The 13,185-nt window shown below is 47.8% G+C and overlaps 1 protein-coding gene across 5 annotated transcripts in view; it reads left to right on the plus strand.

Moving 5' to 3' along the window:
- Window positions 1-13,185, plus strand: part of ZNF618 (zinc finger protein 618) — a 185,468-nt gene that overhangs the window by 88,397 nt on the left and 83,886 nt on the right. The gene's annotated exons all lie outside the window — the stretch shown is intronic.

Genomic DNA, 13,185 nt, shown 5'->3' on the forward strand with positions numbered 1-13,185 from the left:
GTTGACCCGGACTCCATCCTTTCCTTGCCCCTGCTGTGCTCTGAATTATAAGGAGCCGCATTTCCCAGGTGCCCTCGCCCTCCGGACCTCAAGTAGTTGGGCCAGAAGGATGCCCAGCAAGGAGATTGGAAGGTGGGAAGAAGGGCCAAGCCCAGGCTGTTTCTCCCCACTCGCTCTTGCCTCTTGCCTCTTGCAGTGTCTTCTGTGTAGCTACCTCTGGGATCCACTCCCATTGGGCGGCCCTTGCTGAACAGCCCCGACTTCTGTAACACCATCTCTTCCCTTTCTCTCTCCATGCTACTCCTTGGTTGCCTTCCTGTCCCCTGTTTGACTTCTCAGCCCATTCATCACCTGTGTCAAATCTCTATATTAAATTGCCTCCATTTTAAATACCTAGATGGCCTTCTCTTTTTCTGGGTCAGACCCTGTAGGACCTACCTTACCACCCAGATCAGGTCCCTTAGAGTATTTGACTGTTTCCACTCTGAATAATCCCATGGAAGCCATTGTAAGATCATGGCTGTGCTGATGAATTTAGGGTACCAGATTTCTTTTCCCCTTGCAAAGAAAACAGAATTATAGAATAATTTCAGAATAATCTGGCTGTGTAGATTTCTCAGTAGGCACCCACTGGGATGTGAGGAATTACAGTCTTTCTTTTCTTCATGGGCCTTTCATCTGGTCGGAAAATGCATGAGCTCCTTCCTTTCCAACTATGTGAGGGACTATTTTGATTTTTGAAAAATTCATGCAGTCATTCTCCCCCTCCCCCTATTTGCCTGGGCTGTTGATCTTGTGATATATTTATAGAGATTGTGGTTGGCTGACCAGGAGTTATTTTGCAATAGGAATTTGTAAGATTTCTACTTCGAGCATGTGTTCCAGACTTCTCTTTCTTTAAAAAGAGAAAAGTCTTTCTTGGAGCATCCACTTTGCCCTCCTATAATTATTTTTGTTTCACAACCAAAGTAAGTTCAGTGTTTTATGCAGTTTTTTCTTTTTCTTTCTTTCTTTCTCTTTCTTTCTTTCTTTCTTTCTTTCTTTCTTTCTTTCTTTCTTTCTTTCTTTCTTTTTCCTTCCTTCCTTCCTTCCTTCCTTCCTTCCTTCCTTCCTTCCTTCTTTCTTAGTTTCTTGTGTGTATTTCTTTTGTTTCTGGTCTTCTGTCTTCTTTGGTATCAATTACGCTGAATTTTAAGAGGCCACAGCTCCTCCTTCATATAGGGATTGTTTTGCAAATGGGAACGTGGTACCCGATAAAGGGTGCTTTGGGGGCTGGGAGACCCCAGCTTCTGTCTAAAGGGAGGGTGTTGGAATAGTTTGGGGGGGCAAGCCAGCTACCATCCCCAGATTTACCATGCTCACTGCAGACATCCGTAATCAGTCACAGCACTCTCTTCAGCTGAGCTCTGATGTGGCCCCAGAATCCACCTCAACGCGTTGCCCCCCAGGGGCCACTACTAACCGAATAGAATTGGCACTGAAAATACAACCTGTTTGCCATTCTTGGACTAGATGATTCCCTAGACCCCATTCATCACCATGGTTCTCTGATTATTGGCAATAAGGTTCCTTTATGTTTTAAACCAACTGCTTGACCTTTATTAAGCCCCTTCTGTATGCAGCATAGCCCCGGGAGCTGTGGAGCCACAGAGGAGCCTTGAAAAGCTAGCCTTGTGGAAATTTTGCCTTGTGGAAATTTTGGTTGGGAACAAAGCTGCAGAGAGTGGTGATGTTTCCCCGGTGCTCAGGCAGGTTGTCCCTATGGCCAAGGATGGCTTCGTGGGGCAGGGCCTGCGACCCAGCTGGTCAGTGGACTGCAGTCTGTGTGGTGAGACAGCATGAGCAAAGACAGAAACACCAGAATCAGCAAGTTTCAGAAGTAGGAGCGTCCTCAGAACCCATCTGGCCAAAGTTCTCCAACTTATAGGTAGGGAAACTAAGGCTCAGAGGAAAACAGGACTTGCCCACATTTTAATAAATGATAATTTGATACCTAAAGTTCAATAAATGCTACGTCATTTTAATTGTAAACATTTATATATCGTTTACTATCTACCAGGCATTGTTTTGGGAGCTTTGTAAATGTTAGCTGATTTAGTCCAAAGTATCCTTGTGTGGTGAGCAGTATCATGATCCCCATTTGGCTGATGAAGAAACTGAGTCTCACTCAGAGGGTTAAGTGACTTCCTCCCTGTCACATGGTTTGTAAGTGGTGGAGTCGGGACTTGAACCCAGGCCATCCAGCTCCAGATTCTATGCAGGGAGGCACTGTGCCAAGTAAATTCTGCTGAAGGGATCAGAATATGTTTGGGTTTCTTTGTTTCTTGAATGTATTAATTTTACTCACCACCATCAGGGTAATCATAATGACATCATCCAGATCTGTGGCTTAGGTAGCCTTGTTAACACTAGCTAAGAATTTTACAGACTTTATACCTTTTTATCCACCCAGCAGTTGTGTTTCATGGGGATTTTTTTCCTCTGTTTTACATTGGGGGAAACTGAGGCTGTGAGGTGATGTTTCTTGAGCCTGGTCACGGAGCTACATCCTGGCAGGATTTGAACATAGGCTGCCTGCCTCCAGATGTGAGAGCTGGAAGGCTTCTGAGAGGCCGTCAGTCCAGCAGCCTCCCTGGACAGGTGGACAGAGGGAGGAGGGCAGAATTCGCCCATTCAGGGGGAGGGGTCTTCTGGTGTGGGGATGCTGCTATTCTGGGCATGTCAGTGTCACCGTGGCCCTGTCACAGAAGGCCCAAGCCCTTTACTTTGGTCCTCCTTGAAGAGGTTTGAGGATAGCCTTTTCCTTTACTGACTTACTTAAAAATACCTAAGGAGGTGACTTTGAAAAACCCTGTCCCCCAATTCTGGGTTCAATAATTGGAGCTTGCAGTTCTCTCTAGTTATAATAGTTTTTTTTCCTCTCTTGAAGCAAAAAAGTCTTTTTTTTTTTTTTTTTTTAACTGCCCCCCCCCCCCCCGCACCACTTCCTGCTGATCTGAAGCGAATATTTATCACATATTTAATGAGTAATCTGAGTCTTGGCTTGGTGAAGCTGTACCAGGACATGGTTTATGGCTGATCTGGTTTTAACTCGCTCCAGGCGGTTTTCCCTGGAGTTTTCTGTAAAATCATAAACCTGGAGAGAGAATTTTTGTGGAATCCAGTCACATGACTCACTCTTTTGTAAATTGAGAGATTAACTGTGTGACTGTAAAGAACTGAGACGCATTTCTTTTTTGAAAAGAAAACAAACAGGGCAGCATTTATGCACCCAGAGGAGCGTGTCCACTCTTAAAGACGGGGAAGTCACTCGCCAAGGTCACCCCGCCGGGCCTTGGAGGCAGCATGGCATAGGGTTTGAGAACACGGACTCGGAATCAGAGCATCTGGGTTGGGGCCTGGCCGAGCGTCTTTCAACTGGTCCCTGCACCCTGCAAGCCTCTGGGACCTGACCTGGCCCACAGGATTGGGGACTGTCCCTACCACCCGGGGTGGTTGTGGAAATTACTCAAGACGGTATACCCCGTGCCTGAGCCCAGGGCTGGAATACAGGAGGTGCTCAATAGATGCTGGCTGCTCCGGGATCACTAGTATTGTCCCTGTTGGAGCCCCTTTATGCTGGATTAATAGTACAAGCTGGCACTATGTGGCTGTGAAGGCCCTCCCCTAAGCATGTGACTGATTAGCTCACTTAGTCCTTAGAATGGCCCATGAGCTGGGCACCAGCATCACACCCATTTTACGGAGGGGGGAACTGAGGCACTGAGAGGTCAAGTCACTGAGAGGCGAGGGTCCCGCTAGCAAGTGGCAGGGCTCGTGTCCCACCTGACTCCCAGTGACCGCCACCACCGCTGCTGGTGTTTTGCTTCACAATTTAGTCTTGGAGCCTGAAGGCTTTTTTTGACCGCTGGTCCTGGGGGGAGAGACCAGGCCTCATCTGGCCTTGGCTGAGGCCTCAGCTGACCCTCCCTCGATGCTGGCATCAGCCCCCTGTCGGGTCTTAATGCCTCCATGTTGCCTGCTCCAGCTGCCTTGTGCAGACACAACTCTGACCATGTTTCTCCCTGCCTAAAGCTCTTTGTGTTGGGTGAGAGGTGGAAGGGAACTCCCCATAGTTTCTCTGTAACTTTCCTATAAATGCAGGGTTATTTAAAAATTTTTTTAAATGTTTATTTGGTTTTGAGAGAGAGAGAGACAGAGAGAGAGACAGACAGAGTGTGAGCGGGGGAGGGGCAGAGAGAGAGGGAGACACAAAATCGGAAGCAGGCTCCAGGCTCTGAGCTGTCAGCACAGAGCCCGACGCGGGGCTCGAACTCACAAACTGCGAGGTCATGACCTGAGCCGTAGTCGGACACAACCGACTGAACCACCCAGGCACCCCTACAGGGTTATTTTAATATAAAAAATTACAAAAATATAAAAAATATAAAAATATATAAAAATTATTTTTAAAAATCCCATAACCTTGCTGGACCTGACCCCAGGAACAGCTTCACCTTTTTTGATGTGGCCTTAGAACTTGTGATCTGCCCCTGCTGGACGAATAGAATTTGCATACATTAAACAACCAGGAATTCTCACGGATCCTTTAGATCCATGTGTGGATTGTGGGCTCCAGCTGTGCTGGCACCAGTGCCCTGGGATGAGACTGAGTCTTGGGGTCCATCATAAGTCCCGCATGGCCGCCTGGGGGAGCCTGCGGCCTCTCCTGTCTGACGTCAGGATGCCGCCCTCCTTCTAAGGTCCTTGGGTCAGGCCCCACTTCTGTCTCTCCCGGGTGCCCAGATCTGTGCACAGAGATCAGGTCCTCTGCACACAGTCGAAGACAGACCAGCGTTCCTCAATAGCTGCCTTTATTTGTATGTTTTTAAACCTGTCATTTATTGAGTGACTGCTGTGTGCTAGCTCTGCCCCACATGCTCTCCACACACTGTGTTAGGTGATCCTTGGCGCTCCCAGCAATCCTTTGACCCAGAGTTTTCTCTCCTCCACTGCTGTCCCCAACTGTTGCCATCTCTTCCCTGGAAGATGACAGTGGCCTCCATGCTGGGCTCCCTGCTTCCATCCTGCAGCCAGTGGTTGCTTTTGGAGGTGCATGAACTTCAGGAAAGCCCATGAGCCTTGGAGTGAAGCCCAAACCCCTGTGCCTGGTCTGCATGTGCTCAGTAATCACGAGCTGTTGATGGTATGACGGGGACAGTAATGACGAGGTGGTGGCAGTGATGATGACGATGTCAGCATTAGGGTCCTCTGGTCCATCTGGCTGTCCACCAGAGGGAGAAGAACCTGCCTACACCTGGCAATGACTGTGAAAGGAACAAAACTGTACTGGTTCCATTCCTAGGAAATCTGATTTATTTCTTGACCACATGACTTCAGACAACAAGGGCTTGGGGAGGGGCAGAAGGGCATTGTAACGAAGAGGAATAAAGACATTGGTCATTTCTCTTTGTTCTCCCTGGTGGTTGGAAACTTGGCCAGTTGATGACATGTCTGGACCTCCCTTGGCCTCTGGGCTCCGGACCGGGGTCTAATCAGGAGTTCCCTGTGTGAACCTGGGCATGTCAGTGGGCTGGTCCCTTTGTCCAGGGGTAAGGCCTTCAGAGAAGGCTGTGGCCCTGCAGGCTTCAGTGACCCAGGCTTCCCTGCTGGGCAACATGGGGCCCTTCTCTCTGCCCTCTGGCACTCAGCTTCTGTTAGCTTCATTTGCATCTAGACTGTACATTCTCCCTATTGAGCCAGAGCTCTGTGTGCCCTGTTCCAGCCTCCCTCCCTCGGGGAAGCTCTTTCGACCCTGCAGTCTCCTTGGATCCTGTTGTCAAAGATGCTTGGGGAACCTAGGCCTTTCTCTTGAGAGCACATATCTCGGTTGGGAATTGTAAGTTGATAGTGTGAAATAATTAAGCACAATCACTGCCCATCTCCCTGACCGTTCTTGTGGCTGTTGTGTCCCCAGTAACAACCCTGGTGTCCTGAACACACAGGCACTTAATAGCTTGTATCGGGGTGAATGATGAGGAATGAGGTCTGATTCGGCATCAGTTTCCCATGGCCTTTCTCAGAATCACATGTTTGCTGTGTATTCTATGAATACCCATTGAAAGATGCACTTCTTTGAACTCAGAGCCTTCTCCGGCAGCCAACTCCCACCCCTCCAGCTCGGATCCCTGAGTGGTCTGTGGCTTTGAGTGACCACGTTCAGGTAGAAAGCAAATACAGAATTAAAAACCAGGCATCACGTGCTAGAAGCGTATCACTGAACGTGATGTCAGAAACGGGGTCTAATTAGGGAATTTAGAATATATTTCGTTTCCTGGGAGCGCTATCCTCTTTGTAACATGCAACGCTGTTGTTTGGTGTTGGCACAGTCACCCTTCATAGATGTTTTTCAAGAATGAAAAAGCAGGAGTGGCCTTTGCTTGAGTTGGGGCCTGGTGGTTCAGGAGGTGAATAGTTGATCTACATTGTTTTGGGCCAGGTTTGCCTTGTTGCTTCTAGACCTGAAGGGCCAAGTGTGTAGAGGCAATGGCCATTGACTGGGGTGAGAAGATGTGCGAGCCCTGGCCAAGTCAGGGACCTGCTGTGTGGCCTTGGGCAAGTCACTTGGCCCCTCTGGGTCGTTGGCTAATTCTTGGGCCAAGGGGGATAGTTAAACTGCAGTGTCTCCTGAGCAGGGTTTGGGGGAGGATTTGGTGTCGCGTGACGATCCGTGTCGGGCGTGTGACTCATCTTTTCATGTACTGGAGAGACGATTCCTGTTTTCTTGGTGTGGAGGCCCAAGATTTTTGGTGTCTTCCCTGACTCTTACTTTCTGTCACAGCCTAGATCCAGTTCGTCAGGAGGTCCTGCTGGTTCTACCTTCCAGTATATTCAGAACCCACTTCCTTACCCCCTTGCTGCCACTCCCCTGGTCCCAGCCACACCATCTTTTACCTGGCCTCCTGCCTCCTTCGACCTTTGCCCCTGGTCCATTCTCAGCTTAGCAGCCAGAAGGATCTTGTAAAAATGGAAGTCAAATGATGTCACTTTGCCAAAACCTTCCGGTGGCACTCTAGGGTAAAAGCCAGAGGTCTTCGGTGGCCGCCAAGACCCCACGTGGGCCAGCCTCCCGTACCTCTCCTCCTCTCGTCCTTGCTCATGGCACCCTTGCTGTTCCTGGAGCACACCAGGCACACTCCTGCCCTTGGGTCTTTGCACTGGTCATTCCCTTTGCCCCAGATACCAACTCCCTTACCTTCCATTGTTTGCCTAATGACACCTGCTCTTCTCACCTTACTTAAAACTGCAGCCTGTGGCCCCTCCCTTGGCCCAGCATTCTGACTGCCCTTCCCCTTCCTGTTTTCCCCTCACGGAACTGATTCCTTTCGAGCATATGATACATTTTACTAATTGATTACGCCTAATGCTTCTGTCTCCTCCGAGTTGAATGTAATCCCCGTGAGGGCAGGGATATACCCCAACTGCCTAGAACAATGTCTGGTGTATATAGAAGGAGCTCACTAAATACTCACAGGATGAACAAATGACTTTCTCCTGATTTGAGTCTTGTGCCTCAGTGGGACAGACAGGAAATTCCAAGTTAAATTTTGGGGATCCATGGCTGCTGGAAAGGAAAGAGGTGTGTAAGTGAGGCTCAAGTTGTTTGGAACCCACTTGTCCTCCTGTCCTCCGGAATAGTAGGAGACGTAGAATGATCCTCTAGGCAGGGTCTGCTTCTCACTCATGAGTGCAGTGCCTCCTCCAGGCTTCCAGGTCAAGTGCACTTGGCTTCCCTCAGTGCTGAGGCTGAACGTCTTCCTACAGGGTCAGTTGTACCTGTTAGTAATATAAAACAGTATTTTTATATTCAAACATATGCACGTGTGAAGTACACAGGCTTATTTTGGAGTATTGTGCACTTGATACTTGTGAATATAACATTCATGTGAATTAAGAGAGACGAGGAGACTTGAAAGGCATTTGGGCATGTGGGGAACTTCTTTTCTCTCCTGAGTTCACATTCACTTTTCCCTTCCAAGGGAGGAGAAAGCCAAGAAGTAGTAAATGTTGGGTATTTGGAATTGTCCATCAGTGGATTTGAGTTTGTCCACCCAAAGCTGAGCACAGTAGGCTTTCAAGGAATATCTGTTGAATGAATAAAGGAGTGAGTGATTATTTAAGATCAGTTGTTGTACTTCATCCTAGTTGCCAATGCAGATCATTTATTCATCTAAGCAACTTCATTGTCATTGTTTCCCGAGAAATAACCTAATGGATTCAACCATATTTGCTGAATGTTTGCCGTGTGTCAGGCCCCAAGCTGGGTGCTGGAGTCATGGCCACGTGTGGGATGTGGTCTTTGTCCAGTAGGAGCGCCCGGCCTGGGAGACATTGGTGCTCCAGGAACTGTGGATCCCATCCCATAGAGTTGGTAAGAAGTGCTGGTGATGGCGTGTTAGGAGTGTTGGGGGAACAGTGAATAGGGACACGTCAGATCTGGCGGGGGAGATGGGGGGAGTCATTGATGTCTCCCAAGAGGAAGCAGTTTTTGCATTGCAGTAGGGGAGGGAGAAGGCAAGATCCTAATTATACCACCATGGGAATGTGCTGTATCGAGTCTGTCTTGGGCTTAACTGGCTGAGGCACCATTTTGGAGATGCCCTCTCCAAGATGGCGGCCCTCCTCCATCCTCTCAGGGCTCAGGGGACCATGAGCACCCACATTCGCAGTGGTACCTCAGCCTTGCTGAGCCTCTGGCTTGGTTCTCTTATCGCAGAAAGGCATTTCATTCTTCGAGATCAGGCAGCCAGGACCCAAGGAGCTGTTTTCCTCCATTGTGCAAGCATGACAAATCATTAATTTTTGATTGATTTGCTTAGAATTATGGGCGCCCCAGCATTCTTTCCGCCGCTGAACAGCTGTATAACAAATGAATATATCAGTGTGCACAAAAGATTGGAGATCTAAGAGAAGCAATTACGTTGGCCACCCTCCCCCACCCTCACCCCTTCCCGGGCAATGAAGGGAGGAAATTTTTACCAGAAATTCCTCAAGTGGCTTTAAAAAAAAAAAAAAATGCCTTTTTATAATTGAATTAAATCTTTATCTCTTTATCTTTTGCAGCAGATTTCCAAACACATACCAGTTCCCCATGTGCTTGGGTTCTATCCATCCAGGAGGAATCTTTAATAATGAAATTTCAACTCGTGAATTAAAACCAAAATGAAAAAAAGAAAAAGAAAAAAAAAAAGGAGCAAATTCTACCTCTCCTTTTTGCCTTTTTTTTTTTTTTTTTTTTGGGTTGCTGCTATTCCTTTAAGATTTTGGAACCGTACCAGTGCACTAAATGTGACCTCCATAACTTTTAAATTAAGAATTTATGCTGGCTTGAAATTTATGAAATATTTCAGCATGAAAGAAAGCCTTTTTCCCTCAGGAAAATTGAGCAATAAATCACAGCACTGTGGATTTACTGCCCTAGAGCCAGCGAGAGATAGGATTTTTTTTTTTTTTTTTGCTTCATTCTGAAAAAAAAAATGTAATCATATAAGACAGCTTAGCTGCTATCCTCCTACTCTCTAGAATTTTTAATTTCAGCTGTTTCTGCTTGGATTTATTTCCAATATTCCTGCTCGGCTTTTCAATTTCCTCAGTTATTAAATTTTAATTCAGTGCATTAGCATTTAAATTAAAAAAGGGTTTATTTTATCGAAATCGTTGGCCAGCCCCCATCCCGTAGCACACGAATTGCCTGTTTCTGCCATTTGCACAAAATGTGAAATGCAGCTAATGTCCTACAACTTACATTTGCACAAATTCAGAAATAAAATTTCTGGGTTTGGAATAATATTTTCTTTCCAAGAAAATCCTTAATAAGAGAATGGAAAAGAACAACTTAACATTCATTTGGGAGGGAAGAGGAGGGTCGAATGAAACCGAAAATAGCTTTGCCCGGGTCCTAAGGAGAAACTGGTGTAAAAGGAATGGATGGGGTGGGCAAAGGGGGCCAGGTGCCCTTGTGGAAAGCTGGGGTGTGTGTGGATGCCTGTACCCCCACCTTGTAAACGTGAGGAGGAGGGTCTCTCATGCGCCCACTGTGCCCCGCCCCATTTCACTTGCCATAGAGAGGGGCTTGGTTAAGATTGGATCAGCTCTATACAGAGAAACAGAGATGAAGGGTGGCAGGAGACCTGATTTAACTCTCATGCCTCCCGTCCCGTTTCTACCAATGAGAACCTCAGGTCCATGGAAAAGGAAGGAGCCTGCCCAAGGTGAGACCCAGACAGAGCCAGACAGAAGCTGCATCTGTAGGAGCACATGGTCCATTTGCTGCTGGATTTCCATTGCTCAAGTGGGTACTACAGATACCTGGCCTGTGTTTAGTACCTAGTACTTACCAAGTACTAAGTACTTACTTCTCAGTGTATTTGGTATCGTTTTGACCAGCCCTTCAGAGGAAGCCTCAGAGCTGTGGGGTCTGGTGGATGCTAATGAGATGCTGGCTTGTAGCATGGGATTTGGATCACTCCCTGAGACAGGCCGGGTAGACCCCTGGAGCAGAGCAGGTCGGCCCTGCCCCTCGCTCATCTGCCGTGCAATCAGTACTTAGTCCGTGCTAGGTACTTTTACACGCGTTACCTTATTTATCAGAAGTCTCGCCAGTCCTAGGAGATAGTCCTGGGGTTGGCATATTGCCATTTTGCACCTGAGGAAACTGAGGCCTTGAGGGTGCAGGTGGCTTACCAAGAATCATACAGCCCGGAAATGGCAAAAGCAGGGCTCCAAACTCAAGAGCATCTATTGACGCCAGACCCCGTGCCATTCATCTTCAATGCAAATTGAGAAGCAGGTCAGATGACCCTGGGTAAAAGTGAGTTAGTTGGTGGTTTAGGTTGAATCTTAGGAAATGGCTGGTATTAGACCACTTGGAAAATGACTGTCAGAGGTTCAGAGGTTCAGCTTAATTCAAGCAGTAAGTAGTTGTGAGGATGCAGGCAGAGCTCGCCTGGCATCTCACAGATCTCTCCACCTGAAGGTCGGTGCCCTCAGCGCTGTGGGCTTCCGCTGGGGCTGGGAGGGCCCCTCGCGCCTGGTCTGGACTCAGCCAGGCCCAAGTGCCATGATTGACGGGAGCTGTGATATGAACACGTGCTTTCTCGGACGTCTCTGCCTTGCGCCTGTCGTCCACCAATGCGCCCACCCGCATCAGCTCCGGTAAGCGGCCACGTCACATCTGCCCAGGTGGCCCTCGGCCCTCCAGCGGCTGCGTTTCCTCTGCCGCACCGTCTGAGTTTCTGTGCAAGGATTTGTTTGGGCAACTGAACATTTTTAGCATTTTGTCTTTGTTTTATAAAAATTGGTGGAAAACAAAACTGAGAGTTGCTATTGGTGGCAAAAGCACAAGTATCACAAACATTAAAAGGGAAACGTAGGTGGAGATGATAAGGTGTGCCAGAGACAGAATCTTTTCTCCTACCTGGTGTCATGTTCACTGTCCTCATGTGATCAACCCTGGGTGAAACGGGGAAGGAAAAGGACCCAAAAAAAAAAAAAAAGACAACATGAAAATATGTATGAAATGCTAGAAATACATGGCCCAGAGTTGAGTCTGAAAGATGAGAGATCATTTGGGATTTTATAATGTTTTAAAGCTCTCTGGGGCAGAATTTCCACCCTTTACCACTTCTGCCTCTTAGGATATGAAGATTAAAACAAGTTCTTCCCATTCACTTTCCATAGAAGTTTTGGGGAATGCAAGATGTCGGAAAGAGGCTGTAATTGATCCCATTCTTTTGCTCCCAGTGAAATAATATGCAAACCATTTTCCGCTTTCTTGTTTCTTCCACTGAAGTAATACACCAGCATCCCATTAATTTCTCCCTCCCAGGCCTCACGTTTCTACCTCCTTACTTGTCCTTCATCTTTGCATTTCCCCGGTCAGGGCAGTGGGGGCTGTGTGGGTTTCCTTCATTTCCCAATTGGCTCCTCTTCTGAATGTTGGCGGGAGATAAAATATCCCAGAGCTGAGCGAAGAGGGCACCGGAGTGACCCAGACCTAGGCTTGTAGCTGTGGGATGTTGGATAAATGACTTACATTCTTGGACTCTTGTTGCCTCACTTGTAAAATGGGGATATTGTGTATGTATGTTGGGGGACCGACCCATCAGGAGGACTGAATAAGAAGCATTAAATGTGCGGACACTGGCGTCTGATGGGAAGTTAGCTGGGGGAGGGAGTCTGGACACCCCTGGCCAGGCGGGAGGGCCGAGCGTAAGGCAAGACGGAGCAGCGGGCACTGTAGCTGGCTGTGGTCATGTGGGCCTGAGTGCTGCTTTCACAGGCTGAAATCCGGCCTTCTTTGGGTGAAATCCTTGGTGTTTTTACACATTGACCGCATCGAAGTCCACCATCTGGTTTTGCCGGTTTGCAGCTTCTTGTAAGCGCGCTCATCCAAAGGTGGCTGCTGTTGTCTTTCTTTTAGGTCCACAATCCTGAAATTCAAAAACCTTGAAAGCAGAAAGATGTTTTGTAATTGGTGAGGTGGCACAAGTTGGCCTGGAGGGAGAAGAGACTCATTCCGTCTTCACTGAGCCTCTGTAGGGCTGACCGCATACGTTTCACTCTGGAAGTATCACTGTGTGCTTGAGTCGGGGTCGGGGGGTGGGGTGTCTCCCCAGACCCTGCCAGGGTGTTTCAAAATACAGAACACATGCGCTACATTACCTTTCTAAACTTGGAAGGATTCTGAATTTGGAAACACATGTGTGCCAGAGTTTTGAACCTGCATTATTCTAAGTGTGATTACTATTATTGTAAATGCTTTGACAAAGCCAGGAAAACGCATCTTCGACCAGTGCGTCCTTCCCATATCTGCAGCCTACTTCAGCTTCTGCATAGAGGTCCCCCCAGTACCAGCCTAGTGGTCAGGAACCCCAGGTATTGGTCATTCAGTCCTCATGAGACTTCAGGCAGCTCCCTCCTGGCTCAGGCTCTGGGTCTCTCCATCTGAACCAGAACTTTATGATTTCTGAAATTTTCATTTGGTCAGCCTTATCTCCCTGTCCACCCCTACCCCACCCCCACCCCCAAATAAAAAGAGATTAAGAACCAGTACTCTCTTGTCTCTCCCTGCTAGGAGGGTTGGGGGACAGAATATTTTAACATAATAGGATTTTCCCCCTCCGGTTGGTAGGAATAAATCTGCGG

Source organism: Panthera pardus, unplaced genomic scaffold (assembly GCF_024362965.1).
Source record: "Panthera pardus isolate Hobbes unplaced genomic scaffold, ASM2436296v1 HiC_scaffold_20, whole genome shotgun sequence".
Lineage (NCBI taxonomy): Eukaryota > Metazoa > Chordata > Mammalia > Carnivora > Felidae > Panthera > Panthera pardus.